Genomic DNA, 15594 nt, shown 5'->3' on the forward strand with positions numbered 1-15594 from the left:
GTAACCCTTGACCCCTTGACACATGCATACTGATGAACGCAGAAGTGCCGATGATACAGCAAAACAAAACATCAGTGAATGAGAGTCTAAAACGAGAACTTTAAAGAGAAATGGTGGAGGATTGCGATATAAAAGGCTTGAGTTTGTTGTCCAGCCCTATCCACGAGAGGTCAAAGATTGCATTGCTTACATTGCATCAAGGGATTACTCTTTAGCCGTAAGTTGATTCACTACCGCTGACCACCGGTCTAATTTTCATTTTTGGGTGAACTAATCCTTTAAATCAGCATACAGAAACTTTAATCTGATGTAGATCTGCTTACCTTTAGCAGCACTTGAGGGAAGGCCACACAAATATGTACAGTAGAGAGAAGTAATTAATGCAGTATATTATTATTTAAGAGTGAACATTGTATTATGAATTAAAGGTGTTATCTACATATATATTTAAAAAAAAAAAAAAAAAAAAAAAAATATATATATATATATATATATATATATATATATATATATATATATATATATATATATATATATATATATATATATATATATATATACATATATATATAAGAAAAAAAATATATATATATATCAGCGGCTTTATTTATTATTTATTTATTTATTTTTGGCCAGCAGAAACCCTGCAGAAATTCCAGTCAGCACAGCAAGGTCAGTTTATGAAAGCCGAAAAACCTTGACTAAACTGGTAATATCTGAACAACTAAAGTGGGTTTAGTTGAAGAATCCTTGAAACTACTGGCATAATTGTGTCTTTTTTTTTAAAGAAAACACAGAAAAGTCAGAACTGATTAAATGTGATAGCATTTATTTGAGTGGCATGTGTTACTGTGCTGTTTTGTGTTCGTGCACATTATCCACATCAGCTGTTTACGATAAACTTGCGTCTCTTTTACCGCTTACATTATTACAGTGTTTATTGGTAAATTAATTTTAATGAAATATACATTAGTATTTGATTTGTTCTCTCTTGATTTTGCATGCATTCCTAATTACTTTTGCATGACAGTCTGGCCAAAAAAATGATGTTGCACAGTTTGTCATGTTTCATTGTTTTATTATCTCAAATAAAACTTTTGATTTCAAGCACAACTATGAAATATGCTTACACAAATGTTAACACATTTTAAATAATATTTGAAGAAGCGGTGAAGATGCCAATTTTCCACTTTTTGCCACTACTCTACAAAACATATCTGAGTACTTTAGGAAGGAATATTAATATTATATAAGTTAATGAATAGTGCTACTGTTTCAACAACCACAGCTGCCTTTATTAATTTAGCACAAAAAAAACAAAACAAAACAAGCAATGGATAATTTATCAATATTTCTTGGATTTAACCCTTTTGTGGACTTTTCTCAGTGGAAATTTGACTTTAACAATTTAGCCCAAGTGTGACTGATCGGATTCATCCTGCAACGACTGTTTCTTGTTTTGATTTTGCATGTTTTAATATTACTGTGTTAGCGTTGTTGAATAAATCTCTATCATAAAACAGAGAGTGGATATTGGTGATAAATCCTTCGACCTTTCAAAAGATGCACATTGTATAAGCATTAGGCCGTGTGTCCACCAAAGCATTTTTTCACGCTGCTGGCTGGCGTTTTCAATTGTTTTCAATGAGAGCGGCGCGTTTTTAGAACGCCTAGAGCGCACCGAGGCGCTGAGCGAGTATTTCACGCTCACGTGCTGAGCGCTCAGCGTTTTTTACTGGTCGCCGAGAGTTGATCAACAGTAACAATATCCTCCACATCACCCAAGAGCACTTGGGTTGAATTCGTTCTAATCCTAAGCAGAAAACTTGTTTGTATATGCATTCACCGGCACTATTTCTCTCAAATATTATGATCATGTTGTATACTCCGTGTATCCTTAAATAGATTTTACAATACAGGCAAAGATTGTTTACACTCATCTTCTTCTAGTTCTTCCAGCGTGTGTGCAGTTGAGTTCTGATGACAACCATGCATTGCTCCATTGCTCTGATTGGTTGCAGGTCTATCCAATTGAAGTCTTTTCTGATTTGGTTGAAACACGCCCCATAATCACAGCCCAATGCAGCAAATATAGGTCTCTGCAGGTTAGTAATACGATTTACCACATCAGTGGGTGTGGCCGTTAACAGAGGGACGTTTTCCACTGTGTGACCTGATTTGCCCACATCACAGACCAGCGGATCATTTTCATCGCGTGATTTAGAAACACCCATCCGTTTGAAAACACCCACACATTTAGAAACACCCACTTTTGTTCTGCAGTATCAGACTCATATTCTGACTAGAATTGAGTATGACGACATCAGGATATTAATGACCAGCAGTCTATAGCAAAAGCATTTTTTTTTTTTTTCATATTTAACATTGGACATCAAGTGATGTTGTTATCTTTCAAAAGTAACAATGAAATACCACATGGAAAACTAAATTTGTTCAGGGAATGTGTTAAGCATGTTGTTCACTGTTCAAAATTCTTGTTTTCTGCTCAGCAACAGTGTTGACTAAATTAAATAAATAATAGCAGAATGAAATGAGAAATCTTTTTAAAGTCAGGCGCCGCTCTCCGACCGTAAACAATGATGAACCAGATCCATTATTTATCATCCCTGCCGAGTGAGTCTTAAATCAACATCAGCATGATTGAGGAAATAGATCTTTTATCAAATAAGCAGCAGTTCAGCACCTCGCGTTTCCTGGCTCGTGTTCGTCTGCGGGGCATGAGAGGACAGGGAACTCGATGTTCTCCTTGGGAGAAGAGCGGGTCAGGGGTTGCCGTTCCACTTATGTCTGCATGTAACGCTGAATAAATTGGCCCGGCAAAGAGACGAGCAGGGCAGCGTTCTTTGTTTTGACAGCAGGTTTCAGACCAGTCCTGTTTTAAATCTGGCCTTGGTGTCACAGCGAGCGAGAGGCTAGTGTTTGCACGGCTAAATGAGTTTTATGTCTGTTCTCTACAAGAGTTTTCAAGATGAAACATACACTGTGTGGTTGAAGGCTACATGTGAGCATGCATTTACTCATCTCACAGATTCAATATCTCTAAAATAAACACAAACAGTGAAACGCAAACTCTGAATATTACACAAACCAGCAGTCTAAAACTACACAGATGCATTTACTCTCTCCTTTATTAGCTAGTTTCATATATTTTGCCCATATTTTAGATGCACATGTACAGTAAAGCCAGGGTGCGAACTACGGGGGTGCTAGGGGGAGCTCGGCTCCCCTAAATAAGACATGGGCTCCCCTGAAAACGTGATTTGTGAAATTTTGGGGGGGTCTCAAAAACATGACACTGTGTTATTTTGAGATGCAATTTCAGTTTTGTGTAATGTAATCATCATGGATTATTATATGTAAAATTGCTAAAAATATATAATTAATTCATGCATGACGGCGATTTAAATCTAATTCACTTCAATAAAGATAACTAGTCCTATACATGCTGTTCTTGTCATGACCATCAAGGTGTGGTGGCGCTGCGGTACAAATTCAACTCATGTTAGTTTTTTTTTTTTTTTTTTTTCTTCTAACTGTTCAGTACATGTCAATGAAAAGATTCGTAGAAAAAAAACATAAATAAATATCCACTTCTTGATCTCGGATTTCTGGACAAACAGCAAAGGAAGCTGACCCCAGACCTCTGTGGTCGATTCTGTGATAAGGCATGTTATTCCCAATTATGTGTTGTGGCTGGGTTGATATAGGTATGTGTGATATAGGTTGATAAATGTACATGTATCGATGTCTTAAGCCTAGTTGAACCGATGAATTATGGTATTCTTCTGTAGCCTGACTTTAACCGTTGTTCATGTGAACTCAAAGACATACGGATGCTTTGTTTATAGACTAATTATGGGTGGCTTTTTGACCTATCAATTCATGTTTTTTTCCCTTTATTAAAATCAAAGATGTTCTTCAATGGTTGTATATTAAGAATAGGGACATGTTTGTGTGCATTTTGTTTTGTGATTTCACCGGAAAGAATAGTCTCTCTCCGCAATGGCATTAAGCGATATATTGACACGCTCATCTGTGGGTGAAGGAATATACAAGTCATCTTTTGAGGAACGCAGAACCTTTTCTGTATATGCGCGCAACCCATACTGTATATGCCCCCCCCCCCCTCCGAAAAAAAAGAAAATAAAAAAGTGGGCTCCCCCAAAGGCCACGGTACAGTTCGAAAACTGAGTAAAGCACTGAATTAAGCACATAATTCCTTATTCTGATTGACCTACCCTATACCTAAACTACATTACTAACTATTAATAAGCAGTAATTAGGAGTTTATTGGGGAAAAGATCATAGTTAATAGTAAGAATTGGACCTTAATCTAAAGTGTGACCGAACTTTTGCTGTTGTTAAAAAACAAACAATGAAGTCGAGCCCAGGTCAGAAAACTAAACACAAAAATAATAGGAATTATAAGGGAATGCATTACTCTACAAAAAAAGAAACTAATAAAATAAATGTGTTACTTAATATTGTAATTAGTTCTGTCAACACTAACGTGTTAATGCATTCAATTCAATTAAAGTCCTTAACATGTAAAAATAATTGAATGTAATTAACGCAAACAAATTACAGAAGTATGTGAAGCTGAGTCATTTTCGTCAGATTCACATACTTTATCTTGCAACTGTAGATCGTATGATGCAACACAGTCTCACCCCTACTCGTCAAATGTTGCCGAACGGTCAAGGGACCCTGACGTCAGCTGTTGACGCACAGGGTACCCCTAAATCGCCATTTTTCGACGTACTGGGTAATCCACTGATTTCAATGAGAAACCTAGGACGTCATAAACAGACGTGTTGGGCATGTGAATGTTATCGTTATGATGGAATATATTGGGTTATAATTTTTACATTATGACATGTTGGAGTGTGATTCTCAATTTAATCAGCCAGCACAATTGTATTTACATTTATTTACGCTATGATACATGTTTGAAACAGCAGTCAAACCCCACCCCGCCCTAAACCTACCCATTTGCGTATTATATGATATAAAACACAGACTGTAACAGACAACAGGCACACTTTATTGAAAAAGTCCAACTATTCCGAGGCCAAACGATTGAATTGTGTGAAGAAAAGACCCAAAAGCAATCACCGTCTCTATCCGCGCCGCGCGCCGCGCGCCGCGCGCGCCCCGGCGTCACACTGAAGACGCCACAGGTAGACCCCTCAGCGTCACGCGATGGACGAACTGGGAACCCAATTGCTTTCAGTGGGAAACCTTTGGCGTCAACATTAGACGGCAATTCTATCGGTATGAAATCGCGCTGAAGAAGTCTCATTCAGAACACATCGCGATGTTTGGCATCAGATCACGTGTGCCACATGTTGGTGAGTAGTCATACATATTATGTCCTAATATTTGATATAAAGTATTTTCTGCTTGTCGTTATCGATCATGTTCAGTCACTGCATTGTATCTGTCATCATCTCCACTGAGGCTTTGCATTTCTTTGCTTTCTAAATAAACACACCTTGCTAATAGGGTGATTAAACACTGTCACGTGACGTGCTATAGACCTTTAAACATTTGTTAATATTTAATAATAATTACTAGTGTAGTTCCAACGTGGCATTTGTAGTAGAAGCACAATAAAAAAATAAAATAAAAAACACTTGCCATGCGTTTACCACAGTATTGGTAGTTTTAATGTGATATTTGTTGCAAATAAACAGTAACCACAACAATTACCATGCTTTAAAGGGGTACTTCAGCGCTGGGAAGATGAATCTGTATTTAAACTGGGTCATCAATGCAGTAGAAATGTGAAATTATTTTTGAATTTGGTGCCTTCTAGACTGAGAAAAGACAGAAAATGTATCTTTGTCCCATGGGGATGAAAGACTACAATTCCCAGAATGCTTTGCTGCCCTGTGAGGCCATTCCCAATGCCACCAACTTCATTACAGTGACTGAGTTAGAGAAGACACTACAATTAAAAACTGAACGTGTGTGTTCAATATAATGAGTCACCGCCCGAGTCTCACAGCACTGAGCACTAACTGCACGAGTGATGAGAGCTGAGGTAATCGCGACTACACTCGCGGCATACATTCACAACTCGAGTTCAATCTGGCGCGTTTCAGTTCATGCCTTTGCAAGCTTAACTTTCATAGAAATGAATTTGAGAAGTTAAAAGACTTACATTGCTCACTATAGCTCCGTTTAAATGATCCTGTAGCTGCAAGCTGAGCTGTCCCTGCAAGCTGAGTGTTATCTCCCATCCCCCAATGGCGGATTCAAAACATGCGGAAATGGCTCCCTCTGCTGGCTGTAGTCTTTAGCCTCTGGGCAAACATTCCTCCTATGATGCAAAAATCGTCATTTTGCATCATAGGAGGAATTTTTCCAGAAATAAAATGCATAAATCTCTTATCTCACGGAGATATGAGGGGGGAAAGCACAATAATTTGAATATTCTCCAGGGTTTCTACTGATACAAAGCCATATGCTAATCGCTGAAGTAACCCTTTAAATGCATTTTAATGTAAAAACCAAATATTGTTATTTAAATAGTATAGTATATCCAGAGCTGTATTTGTATATGAAGAGTTCAGATGCAAAAGCATCAAAAAGCCACTTCGGTCACATGACATCAGATATTCAATTATTTTTTATTATTATTAACGTCCCGTTTGCATGTAAATAATGTATGTGATCACAAAATCAAGTGCGTTATCTACATTTTCAAACAAATTCATATGATATAGCTTGCTATTATATACTTTTAATAATGGGAATGCACACGTATCTGTGAACTTATTACATAAATGTATTTAACATTTAATTATGCATCGTTTTTTACAGAAATAAATCCTACAGTTATGTATAAACTGACAACATCATCATCATGTCCTGTCCTGGGCGCATTGGGCAACATGTGTCCTCCAACATATTCGATCTGTGGCCACGTTTTCACATCTTCTCATGGAACACCGGCATTGAGGTCTTCGTGAAACATCTGTCTCATATCTTCCTTGGTTTTCCCTGTCTCGTGCGTCCTCCTGGTGGTGTCCACTTCATAAGTGTTTTTGGGTGTTGTTGTTTGGGCATGCATAGGACATGTCCAGTGAAGTGCACCCTTTGCTCTGTCACAGTGTCTCAAAGTCTTCACATGGAGTCTGTGGAGTCTTATGATCTCTTTGATATATGCAGAACCAATATTCATAAACTGTTCTTGATGTCTGCCTATGCCTTTATCATCAGGAGATTTAGTGAAGGACATATCTATTGCCATCCACTAGTTCTAGTCATGCATTGACTTCATGATGCTATAGTCCAATGTATATTTCTGCATTTGTTGTTTGTTTGAACAAATGAAGATAGTGAGAGTTAATACCTTTTGAAATCAATAATTATTCATTAAAACTTTTATTACAATGGTCACTAAAGTACATGTCCACCATAACTACCTCTATCATTATTTCACTACCTATCATTATATCACTACCTTGTTAATGTAACTGTAACATGAATGTACTTTATAGAAGTATTTTCTTACTGAAAATGGTTAACATTTACAATAATCATCAACTATTTTAATTGGCATTTAATTTAGTTACAATAAAAGTGAACAATAATCGCAAATATATAGTATTAAAGTTTAGAATGTAAAATGTTATTTTTTGCATATATATATATATATATATATGGGCACTACATTTGTATTTAAACTGTTTGACATTAAATATTGGAATATGCTTACAAAATTGTGTGCATTCATTGTGCTTTTGTTATATTTGTTTTAATTCCAAGAGGTCAGATTGTAAAGGATGGCTTAAAGAAGTTTATGCTTGTAGACCATTGCATAGAAAAAGGATTCTCTTTCAAATATATTTATTATGCATCAGTTTAACCACACAAAGAAGACTTTCATTTTAAAATGTGAGTTTTATTATTTAATTAGAATAAATAAATATTTAGCCTATATTTAGAATAAATAATATTTAATATTTATTATAATAAATATAATATTTAGCCTAAATATTAATTCTTTAAGGAATCTACCCCTTCAGTTGAACCGGATGAGATGTGATATAATTTACCATAAATGGACAAGTAAGTGTGACGCCTCTGTTCAGCTGGGTTGTCATTGGCTGTGACTTTATCGCAGAACGCGCTGTGATTGGACTATTTGTTTTAACTTATATAAAACGGCGTTTCATGTTACAAAGTATGTTTTGGTGTTATTACGTCAGTAATACGTTAAGCTAACTATAAAGTGTCGCTATGTTCTGAGAAATGACTCCTTTACTGAGAACCCAACCCTAACCCTAAGCATTTCTGCACACTTCTATGAACTACAGCGCCATGTTTCCCATTGCATTGATACAATGACAGATATATGGGTAATGTAGTTTAAAAGGTTTCATAATGAAACAATAAATGTTAAGTAAATAACATATTTAATGGACAACTGGATATTAAAATATGTTCATTGTGTAAACCTATATGACATATATGAGGGCCAAGCTGAAATTGTATATTTTACTGTGAGCACTTTTAAAAAAACCTTTATGGCAGCTTTCCATATATGTCTGAAAACTGTGGCCAACATTATTTAGTAAACATTGCATATGCAGTTGTCCTGCCAATTTTCTCTGTGATACGCTAACCAGACTTTGAGTTAAAGCCATTTGAAATATGCTTTTTTTTTGCTCTTCAAGGGGCCACTTCTGGGTCCCTGGAGGTGTAAGGGCAGTACAACATACACAGATATATTCTCCTCATCACGGACAACAAACTTTGAGTCACATTTAAATATCAGAGTATTTTGTCTTTTCTATTCTAACGTCATGCTTGTGTATAGGTTTTGATATTGTAAGACCATCTGATGAAATACAGAAATATTTGAAAGAAATGTTGTAAAATAATAATTATTAAGTTTTCTTTTATTTTATGGATAAACACTAATAAATATAATGGATGAACCTGCAACAACTTGCCATTATCCACTTTCCAGAGTAAACAAAAACTATTTATATTATTTACACTTCATTATTACCATTAAATATAGGACCATACGCCATTAAGTAAAATAACAAGAGACATTGTCACAATTTCATCTACACCCTCTTCACGTACCTGGCATCGAAAATGTGCATGCTTTAATTTTTATTGCAGTAGTAGATGTACCAGAATGATCAACATGGATCATCTTCAGTTAAGCTTGAAGTGTTTGTAATCCTTCCCTTTATTTCACTGAAAACTGACATACTTGTCACAGCATGCAGGTATATACAACTTTTTGGAGCATTGTACCAAATATAATATAACCAGATAAAAAATGTTTACTTCTCAAGTAAAAATATTCTTGGTAATTAATTAGATAACCTAAATAAACTTGTTGAATGTGTATTTACTGTACCAAACACCATACACAATACTCACCATACTTTATCACTCAACACTTTATTGGAGGATACAGTATACAGTTGATAAAGTAGAATAAAGTCAAATTAGATTCAAGATAAATAAAAATGGGTTTTAAAAAACACATTAACATCATATTAATCCATTCACAGCTGCTGAAGCCACACAAATGAGTGCCACATAATCCCATCCAGTCAACTAGAAAACAGATTTGATATAGTGTTGGAAAATAATGATTCATTATTACAACTAGACTGGTTTCTGTCTCTTCCCTCTATCATGTTCATGTTCTTCTTCTTCTAAACCGTTCGCCCACTTGTACCCTACAGTATAATCAATGTACAGATGATGTGATCACTGATGTTGTGTAGCCTTTTCTCAACCAGAGGAAGAAGTCGTATAATCCGGCGTTCTCCAGTCCTGGTCTAAAAGTAAAACAACAAACACAATTCATATTAAGTTTAATGTACAGTCGGGTTAACCTATGTTCTTCAGTAAACTCTCCACCTCAAAATGGGCAGAAATGCCAATTCCTGATTTAAATTTACAAAGCAGCAGTCAGTACATAAAATAATATACACATTGAAGCATTATGTATAATATTTCAGCCCATAATATTAGCCAAGTACTGAACAAAAACTAATTTACCCATATCAACAGCAACCTTTTAAACAGTAGATCTTTTAGAAAGAACTAACCAGATATTTCAAAGAACATTTACTATTTGATTCCTAATATGTCCCAACTCATTATCTTCTAAAGCTACCCAGAACCATCCATGGTCTACAAAACAATGGAGAAATACATGGAGTTTATAACAACTAAATGCTTTTTCCCACACTTGTCTACTTTTATCTAAGACAAAAAGACGGTGCAGTTTTTAAGAACTGAAGGCCAAAAGTGTAATAATAATTGTATCAAAAAGGGAAAACAAATATTTACCATTTTAAATAAATCCAAGATACAGAACCTCATTTGCTTATTTAGGAGTTATTAAAAGATTTAGACATGAATAATGGTACTTATTTTATCAGAGTAGAAAGATTGATCACTGTTGAAATGAATAGTCCTTTGAGAGATCAACATCAAATTTTGTACTACATATTACAGCATTGCTTCAATACAAGACATACCAATGGACTTGCGCACTTTTCTGTCTTCTTCGGGCACAAGATGTCCATCTTCCTTCCTCACCCTAAACAAAGGACTTATTTTCTTAGCTTGCTTCGATATAAGGTCTGGTCTTTCTTCTCTTCTGTAAAACAAGAAAGTATCATTTACTCTGTGCAAATACTATTGTTTTTAAAACATATAAATTAAGACAGTTAAAAGTATGTAATAGCAAGCTATATCATAAGAATTTGTTTGAAAATGTAGATAACTCACTTGATTTTGTGATCACATAAATTATTTACATGCAAACGGGACGTTATAAACAGTGCAAGTGATCTGATTAAGAAAAAATAATTGAATATCTGATGTCATGTGACCGAAGTGGCTTTTTGAGGCTTTTGCATCTGAACTCTTCATATACAAATACAGCTCTGGAAAAAAAATTAAGAGACCACTTAAAATTTAGAAATCCATGTTAAGTGGTCTCTTCATTATTTTCAGAGCTATATGTACGAGAATCATACGAATTTGACAACTTGTTAAATCTTGTGAATTATTAAGACTTCGGGAATATGTTCTTACTGATTGAGATATGGGATTTGTAAGAATAAGTAACAACAAATGCTAAATAATGTTTGATAAAGGGTTCAAACCAACACATACATACCATTACAAATATTTGCTGTTGCAGCTTTTGGTTTTCTCCGTTACTTCTCCACAAACAAGAATGGGTTGACTGAGTCCGAGAGGCCCTTTTGGTCTTTTCAGGTAAAAAAAAAAAAAAGAAAGAGAGAAAAAAGTCATAATATATAATATATAGCATTATAAAGTATACTATTTAAATAACAATATTTGGATTTTACATTAAAATGCATTTAAAGCATGGTAATTGTTGTGGCTACTGTTTATTTACAACAAATATCACATTAAAAATATCAATTGTTGTGGTTACTGTTTATTTACAACAAATATCACATTAAAACTACCAATACTGTGGTAAACGCATGACAAGTGTTTTTTTTATTGTTTTTTTTTTATTGTGCTTCTACTACAAATGCCACGTTGGAACTACACTAGTAATTATTATTAAATATTAACAAATGTTTAAAGGTCTATAGCACGTCACGTGACAGTGTTTAATCACCCTATTAGCAAGGTGTGTTTATTTAGAAAGCAAAGAAATGCAAAGCCTCAGTGGAGATGATGACAGGTACAATGCAGTGACTGAACATGATCGATAACGACAAGCAGAAAATACTTTATATCAAATATTAGGACATAATATGTATGACTACTCACCAACATGTGGCACACGTGATCTGATGCCAAACATCGCGATGTGTTCTGAATGAGACTTCTTCAGCGCGATTTCATACCGATAGAATTGCCGTCTAATGTTGACGCCAAAGGTTTCCCACTGAAAGCAATTGGGTTCCCAGTTCGTCCATCGCGTGACGCCGAGGGGTCTACCTGTGGCGTCTTCAGTGTGACGCCGGGGCGCGCGCGGCGCGGATAGAGACGGTGATTGCTTTTGGGTCTTTTCTTCACACAATTCAATCGTTTGGCCTCGGAATAGTTGGACTTTTTCAATAAAGTGTGCCTGTTGTCTGTTACAGTCTGTGTTTTATATCATATAATACGCAAATGGGTAGGTTTAGGGCGGGGTGGGGTTTGACTGCTGTTTCAAACATGTATCATAGCGTAAATAAATGTAAATACAATTGTGCTGGCTGATTAAATTGAGAATCACACTCCAACATGTCATAATGTAAAAATTATAACCCAATATATTCCATCATAACGATAACATTCACATGCCCAACACGTCTGTTTATGACGTCCTAGGTTTCTCATTGAAATCAGTGGATTACCCAGTACGTCGAAAAATGGCGATTTAGGGGTACCCTGTGCGTCAACAGCTGACGTCAGGGTCCCTTGACCGTTCGGCAACATTTGACGAGTAGGGGTGAGACTGTGTTGTATGATGCTATGAATTCACACATTCATCACGTTCATGCTTACATATGCATTCTTATTTAATGTTTTTTTGTTTTTTTTTTAGCATTTTGAAATGTAGAGTTTGTATTTATTTAACAGAATATGGTTTTGGGCAGACTTAACTATTTACTTCTTGTGTGCTGTGTTAACATTGTAGACAAAGTACATTAAGTATTGGTAAAACATTTGTTAGCAGTTGTAAAATAAAAAATAGCATTGAATTAGCGTTTAAAAGACATTCACAAATCAATTCTGAATAATGGACTCTGACAATGTTGCAGAGGCTGAAATATATTAAAGATTTCCCACACAGATTTAGACGTAGAAGTCCATACAGGGAAATAGTAATAACACACAGTCTGGCTTATGTTTCATTGCTAAATCATATGTTTACACACAGATCACCCCTCACTTCACTTCTAATAAGCAATTGGCATGAATAACTTTAGCTGTAGAACGAATAAAGCTGAAATAAAATAAAGCACCTCGGAAATGTGCAAACCCACTTGGAGGGGCCATTTGTAATTTCCATAATGAAGTCACAGAGCAATGCGGTTTTCTACTCCGTTCTTTAAAAACTAGTAAACACAGTCATTCAGCAGTACATATAGTGTATATTTTTGTTTTTTGGTAAAACTGTACTTAAAGCCTTTATGTACATTGTATGCATAATAATATTTGCAGATTCTGAAATGGTTTGTAATGTGTTTTGATGCATTAGACTTTCTACAGGTGTGTTCAATTATTAGAGAAGTATTATAATGTAGTATAATGGTGTTTGCAAAAATAAGGAGGCATAGTTAATGCATTACAAATACATTTATAAAGCATAATACAAAAGGCTTTAAGTATGTTTAAAATGTACTATGTAGGGGGAAAAATCTGACAAAAAAGCTCACAGAAAAATGCATTGACTACAACATCATCAGTTATTAACATTTCATTTGTTCTCTTTTTTTCATGTGCTCATAAAAATAATCTTTGTTGTTTTCACAAATAAAACAATCGACTCCAAGCACAGCTATGCAATATGCTTACTCAATGTTTAGCACAATTTGATAACACTCCTATGGTCCAGTTCTCACTATGAACTAGTTGCTTATTAGCATGCATTTATAACTAGAATATTAACTGTTTATTAGTACTTATAAAGCACATATTAATGTCTTATTATTCATGACAATATTCTACAATCGGCCCATTACCTAAACTTAACAACTATATTACTAACTATTAATAAGCAGTAATTAGAGTTTATTGATGCAAAAGTTGTATTTAATAGTTAGTTAATAATGAGAATTGGACAATAATCTGAAGGGTGACCCAGCATCACTTAGGTCGCTACTGTATTCCTTATGCAATTTCAAGAGTTAAAACTAGTTATAGAAGGATAAAGCAATATAATTTGACAATTTTATGCATCGCTCAATAATATTCCTGCTTGACTGATCATCAGAAATGGTAGCTCTCCGTTGTCAAATGAAAACAGTCAGAAAATCCTTTATTTAGAAAGCATTATGCAAAATTCAGTTCAAATTTTAGCATGTATATGTCAAACAGGGTCAACAAAAGATGATTTCCATCCCATCAGACACACTCAAAAGAGCTTGTTTGAGTCTTATATGATCTACAATATGATCTGATCTAAACAGCATCATGAAAAAAAGAAAAGAAACATGACATAAGAGCTGACATTTCACACAGGGCAGAGAAATAAGTGTGTCTGGGTCTGTTGGCCTGCAGTTGAACAGGTGTTGATTGATGGCAGGGCTCAGTCGTCATGCCTCACAAAGCTTGTCAAGACTTTAAGCTGAAAATTGCTTTTTCCAAACAACTCTGGAGTCGAGAGGTTGTTTGGGGGGTTGAAAGTGTGCAATGCTGTGTGCGTGCGATATATAAAACTGTATTAAATTGAAATTGATTGCTGTGATGTGATGTGCTCTGGGGATATGATCATTTTTGACACAAGGAAATTATTAGTGTGTGTCTGTTTGCTTGAATTGATTAATTCAGTCATTAAACCAATCCATATCCTCCACCCCTCATGTAGTGCTGACTATGAAACGGCAACTGTAAATATATGCACCATTTCTAAAAATGTGCAGAACAGAATAATTAGCACTTTGAGTTATACATGCCTGGTTTCACTCATAACCATATTCTCACCATTATTATCCTTTGATATGAAAAATAAAGTTGCCACATCCATTATAGCATCAGCACTGACTTGTCATCGTATTTAGTTTCTTGCTAAAATATTCCTCTAATTAATCTCATATGAAAATAAAACAGAATGTGCCAAGTTATACAGTGGTTTATAGTTAAGCATTTGTGCAAGAGAAAATAGCTTGAGTTGCTGTGATCAAAAGTCATGAATATACGCAGGGGTAGGACTGTAGGAACAGTAGCATTTCAGCTAACGCTGTAGTGGATATGTCATTTTTAAAATGCTTTAATGTGTGTGTGTGTGTGTGTGTGTGTGTGTGTGTGTGTGTGTGTGTGTGTGTGTGTGTGTGTGTGTGTGTGTGTGTGTGTGTGTGTGTGTGTGTGTGACCTGGTAATCCCTACGTTATGGGGACAAAATGTCCCCACAAAGATGGCAATATCCGAAATCCTTGTCCTTGTGGGGACATTTTTAGGTCCCCATGAGGAAAACATCTTATAAATCACACAGAAGGAGTTTTTTTGAGAAAGTAAAAATGCAGAATGTTTCCTGTGATGGGTAGGTTTAGGGGCAGGGGCAGTGTAAGGGGATAGGATGTGCAGTTTGTACAGTATGAAACGCATTACGCCTATGGAAAGTCCCCATAAAACATGGAAACACGACGTGTGTGTGTGTGTGTGTGTGTGTGTGTGTGTGTGTGTGTGTGTGTGTGTGTGTGTGTGTGTGTGTGTGATGGTTATTCATTAGTCTCTTGTTTGTCCTTAGGGGGTTACGGGGTGAAAACTTTTGAACAGGATGAAAATGTTTCTCAAAGAAATTTGTTTTCTTATTTTGTTTCAAATTATTTTGTTAATTTGTTTTGTTTAGTACTGCGCTTCAGAAGCAACAGAAAATACTTACATGTC

The 15594-nt window shown here is 35.4% G+C and overlaps 1 long non-coding RNA gene across 1 annotated transcript; it reads right to left on the bottom strand.

Annotated features, from left to right (window-relative positions):
• Positions 1 to 9701: 9701 nt before the first annotated feature.
• On the bottom strand, positions 9702 to 12142 carry LOC137071693 (uncharacterized). Its single transcript, XR_010904468.1, has 4 exons — positions 11827 to 12142; positions 11195 to 11287; positions 10548 to 10669; positions 9702 to 9839 (listed from the first exon to the last, which is right to left on the bottom strand). It is a non-coding gene; the product is annotated as an uncharacterized lncRNA (long non-coding RNA).
• Positions 12143 to 15594: the final 3452 nt, after the last annotated feature.

The sequence above is a fragment of the Pseudorasbora parva genome, chromosome 3 (assembly GCF_024679245.1).
Source record: "Pseudorasbora parva isolate DD20220531a chromosome 3, ASM2467924v1, whole genome shotgun sequence".
Classification (NCBI taxonomy): Eukaryota; Metazoa; Chordata; class Actinopteri; order Cypriniformes; family Gobionidae; genus Pseudorasbora; species Pseudorasbora parva.